This window comes from Lipotes vexillifer, unplaced genomic scaffold (assembly GCF_000442215.2).
Source record: "Lipotes vexillifer unplaced genomic scaffold, Lipotes_vexillifer_v1.1 scaffold1309, whole genome shotgun sequence".
NCBI classification, from domain to species: Eukaryota; Metazoa; Chordata; class Mammalia; order Artiodactyla; family Lipotidae; genus Lipotes; species Lipotes vexillifer.
Window position 1 is genome coordinate 567816 of NW_006777513.1, and position 5571 is coordinate 573386.

A 5571-nucleotide genomic window follows, 5' to 3' on the forward strand; every position below is an offset into this window, starting at 1 on the left:
CGAATTCAGGGAAACTAATTAAGAGAATCTGGAAAAGAACACCAATCCATTTTACTTTAAAAGTTCTCAGAGGGGGCTTCCCTGGTGGCACAGTAGTTGAGAGTCCGCCTGCTAATATCAGGGTACGCGGGTTTGTGCCCCGGTCCGGGAAGATCCCACATGCCGCGGAGCGGCTGGGCCCGTGAGCCATGGCCGCTGAGCCTGCGCGTCCGGAGCCTGTGCTCCGCAATGGAAGAGGCCACAACAGTGAGAGGTCCGCGTACCGCAAAAAAACTAAACTAAAATAAAAAAAGTTCTCAGAGGAGTTTTTTCATTAGATGACCACTAATCAAAGTTCGGCGTGCATTTCTAAAGTAAATGTAAGATAACACTTCTTTTTTTTTTTTTAAGTCTTATGGATTTTCATATTTTGTAAACTTGAAGATTTAAGGTGATCTTAGTTATTTAAGTTTCTCCCAGGGATTTAAAAAAATTATTTATTTATTTGGTTGCTGTGGGTCTTAGTTGCAGCAGGCAGACTCCTTAGTTGTGGCATGCAAACTCTTAGTTGCAGCATGCATGTGGGATCTAGTTCCCTGACCAGGGATCGAACCCTGGGCCCCCTGCACTGGGAGTGTGGAGTCTTACACACTGCACCACCAGGGAAGTCCCAGACTTTTCTTTTTGAGAGCTTTACTCCATTAAAAAAAAAAAATCTGCACAATTGATTACCTGGCATCTGATCTGTTCCTATCCTTCCGAGTAACTGAAATTTATTCTCTTCTTGAATGATATAGGAAGATAAAGACAAAACAAATATACTTAATGGAAACAAAGATTTTCAATTATTCAAACTGTCGTTCAATTTTTGTAGAAAGAGAACAGCACTCAATGTTGTGAATTCAGGGTTCTGTTATTTATATACCATTTCGATAATGGTATTATGTATTACTTCATTACCTTTTCTGTAATCAAAGTTATACATCCGTATGGCTTAAAGAATCAACTTGTTCTAGAAGACTTGTGTAATGACCAGAAGTATAACATATGCCTTTCCTCCATTTCCCATTTCCTACAGGCAACCACTTCCAGCACTTTCAGCTCCATTCTATTTTTACCTCATATCTCCAAATAACATGCTTATATCGCTTCTTGATTTTAAAAAAGCTTTAGTCATTATCTATTCGTGTTCCCCTAGAGCAGATGAGGTCTCACTTTTTACTACTGCCTCCCCAAAGCCCCCACTACCCACATGTATACTTCCCAATCCTCAAATTCCTAATCTAGTTATATTTATAATTTAGGTTAGATCAGTATCCAGAGTTTACATCATTACAACTACGTAAATACTAGTTACAGCTCAGCCACAGAGAATACTGTAATTTTTCAGCACAATGTCTTGTTATATCAATACTTGGAGTTATTAATAGTTTTCTATGAACCAATCATGAATTTAACCCCAAAGCCTCCAAAAACTTTCTTAATCTCTGAATATGTTCATTGGCAAGAATTCTATCTATTTCATCTAGAAGAAATCTCAACCCTGGAGATGTCTGACCTATTCCAATTTTTGTTCTCCTTTCACCATCATTTTGAGGAGGCCCTTTGCCCCTATCATGTGCTGGATCTCTTATTTCCCACGTTCCATGTTTTTCTCTTCATCTTGATTTACTCTTTTGTTTTGGTGGCACACAGCCTTCAGCAGCTTGTTCAGATAGAGTATAAGGAGAGGTCTCTGAGACCCTCACGTGGATGCATGAATCCGTCCTCGTGTTTGATCGATGGTTTTGCCGGATTCTACTTCTACGTTGGAGAAGCTTCAACTTCTACGTTGAAAATCATTTGCCATCAGGCACTGTTCCATTGCCTTCTAGCTCCTGGTGTTTCACCTATTTGGCAGGACTCCTATGTTTTCTCTGTGCCCGCACCCATGAAGCTTAGCACTGGTGGAGAAAGTCAGGACGAGCAGACTGTTGCCATTGTAAATTTATGACTACCAACATGAACTGGACTCTCAACAGTACCAATTTATTCTTTTAAAAAATTTTATTGAAGTATAGTTGATTTAAAGCAGCAGCATTCCAATTCATTCTTTTACAGATGCAAACGCTATTTTAAAACCTCTAAACACACACACACATGCACACACACGCGCACACACATGCACACACGTGCACACACGCGCGCACACACATGCGCGTGCGCACACACATGCACACACACACACCCCTCTCTACTTTTCTCAAACCTCTGGCAGCTCTTCTCCCCACTCTCAACAGATAACTTTGATTTTTACCTTTTTTGGAAAATAAAAGCCATCAGATGGGATGCCCTTGTGTTCCAGAGATGATGTTTCTCTTCTACTTGTATCTTAAAGTCTATTCTGTTCCTGTTTTCAAAGCCCTATAATAATGATGACTCCTTTTTTTTATATACATTCCATTTCTGTCAACTGGACCATGTATAGTGGTTTTTCCAATGCTCAAACCTCACCCATTAAATCATCATCCAACCTAACAGCCAACCAACCTGATAAACAAGAAACATCTACCCACATTATCCTTCAGCTACTACTATTTCCTCCCGTTCTTAGCCAAACTTCTCCCAGATTGCTGTCTTTACTCCTCATTTCATTAGCTATATTCACTTCTCTACCACTCCATTCTGGCTTTCTTGCTAAGGTTCCAGTGACCTCCATCAAAACTTTTTGACCTCTCTTAGTGTACAAAGGTGATCACACTTTCCTGTTTGAAACAGAATCATTCCTGGGCTTACATGATAAAACTTCGTTTTGTTTTTTCTTCTCATTACTTTTTCTATTACGTTTCTCATTATACTGTCATCTACTTGATCACTTAATGTTAGAATTTGTGAAAGGATCTTTGCTTGGTTCTCTTCTCATTCCTCAGACGGTCGTACCCATGCATATGACTAGAATTACTCCCTATAAACAAATAAATAACACATTTTAATCTATAGCCAAGATCTCTTTTCTGAACTCCAGAGTCATATATCCAATTGCTTACTTGACATATCTTTTTGGAGGTTTCAGTGGCACCGTAATCTCAGTATATCCAATTCAAGGTCATCTTTCCTCCAAGGTAGTCAGTCCTTTTCCAGTGTTTCCTATTTCAGTTAATGGTACCTCTCTCTCTCCAATTATGTTAGCCAGAACCCTAGAGTCATTCTTGGCATTTCCCTTCCTACTACTCCATATCCAATCCATCACCCATCTAGCTGATGATATTTACAATCAAAGTGTTTCTCAAATCCTCTCACATTTCTCCATCTTCACCACTCTAGGTAAGCTATCAGCATTTCTTATCTAAACTTCCTGGGTAGTCTCTTAATTGACCTAACTACTTCTGTCAGGTCTCTCAATCTGTTTTCCATATTATAGCCACTGTCATCTTTTTAAACTGTAAATCTAAGTACATCATCCTTTGCTTAAAGCCTCTACATGGCCTCCTTCTGCCCTAGGGATAAAAACAAAAACTCCCTAACTTGGCTTGAAGGGTTTACAAACTGTACTCCTTACATACCTCTCCTGTCTTGGCAAACACCATCTAATTTCTCATTCTCTTGTACCAGCTGTGCTGGTTTTCTTTTAGCTCCCCATGCCGCCACCTCTAACTACATGAGCTTTGCTTACACTGTGATCCAATTGAGAGCCAATACAGCTTGGCGGCTAAGAATGGCACATTTCACGCCTAATTTTCAAGGGAGATTGCCCGGGTTCAAATCCCGATTCTACAATTTACTTATTTGTGCAAACTTGGGCAAGTTACTTTATCTCCGGTGCCTCAGTTTCCTCAACTGGAAAATAAGGATAATTGTAATAGATTTGATCATAATCGTGTTATTATGATCAAATGATCATTTTCAGGGAAATGATCATTTCCCTGAATGATCCCTTTCTTGCCCAGTTAATTTCTTCTCAAACTTCTGTTCTCAGCTCCAGAGTCACTTTCTCAGAGAAGCCTCCACTGACCTCTCTGACTGAATCCAATTACTTCTTTACAGCTTTTCTCGTATGTTGAGTCTCTTATTTGGAATGCTTAATATAGGTGCAATTTTGTATCTTTCTGAGTGATTTATGTATTTATTTTTGGTTAACATTCTGTCTTTCTCACTGAAATGTCAGCTCCAGGAACCTAGGGATAGTGTTTGTTTTTTGTCACTATTCTTCGTGCCTAACACAGTGTTCATTACTTAGTAGGTTCCCCCCCAAAATGTTCGTTGACACAAAAAATGGTAAACATCTCTGATGGAAGGCTCTTTGATAACCTCTTTTGCTGCTTAAATTAGTGCTCTGCACAGTAAGTGATAAGTTCTGAGAAGGAACACGGATGGTGAATCAAAGACCAGTTAAGCTGTACATCTGCTCCTGGTTCTTCAGGAGGTGGCTCTGAGCAGGAGGGTTCCCTGTTCAACAAGGCAGGGTTTTGTGGAGATTATGTGCCGGATACCCAGACCTGGGTTCAATTCTTGGCTCCATTATCTGCTGCTGTGTGACCTTAATCATGTCACTTGACTTCTTACAGTCCAAGTGTCCTCATCTATCAAATCACATCACAGTACTCAGCGCAGAGTCAATTCTTGTTAACTAGGCAACGGAACCGATAAGAATTTCACTTAACTAAGCACAGTACATGATTACCCACAGGCTCATGCCAACGATATGGCTTGCCCCTTATGTAGGCCAGTAAGTCTCCTGTGGTCGGTGACAAACAGCTATCCCATCCCCAGCCCCTAAAAATGTCAAAAAAAATTTGTGCTTTTGGTCACAAGAGAGAGTAAGAATCAATGTGAACTGGAACAACAGAGTTCCAACAGGATTTCCTGGTGCCTCAAGTTCAAGTTTGAGAGTAGCAGTGGGTGAGCTGGCCTGGTCAGGTAGGATCAGAGGTTAGTTTGCTGGAGGGACTGACCTTGGGAACAGAGAAAAGCCCTCAGTCCCTGACAAGACAGCCCTGCCCAGATGCTAGCGGGATCCAGCTAACCGCCACTGCAATCTCAGAGCCTCTTTTCTCCTGAGCCCTCCTTTTTTTTTTTTTAAATCAGCTGAATCCATTCCTTGAGAATCACATAGAAAATGACTCCCTCCTCACCTCATTCAAGGAAAAAAAAAATCCCATTCCTCACAATAAAAAGAGTAAGCCTCTTGTCCGCCTCTTGTGCAGCTGGCCACTTAGCTGAGATTAGAGGAGAAATCTGGTTTTAACATTTGGTGGACGAGTGAGCTGCCTGGAAGCAAGGACCACAGTGATGTCTGAGAGAGATGGACGTTGTTTCTTCCGCAATCCTTCTCTTTCTCCTTCCTCCTGTTTCAAATTTGTGGGACCGACTGGGGCTGTGACTTTTAGGCTGTAGTGTGAGTACGTCGATAGAAGGGGCATTGTGTGTGTACTTCGAGCGCGTTCAGGAGGGTGCTGTGCTTGAACTTGCGAGTGTCTGTGAGGGAAGAACTATGAAAGCATGTGTGTGGGACAAGATTTAGACGTGTAAGCGCAGGAAAGTGGTAGCGTGTACGTGGTGAGTGTGTGCGCGCGAGTGAGTGCGCGAGCCAGGGGCCGCCCGCCCGCCCGCCCG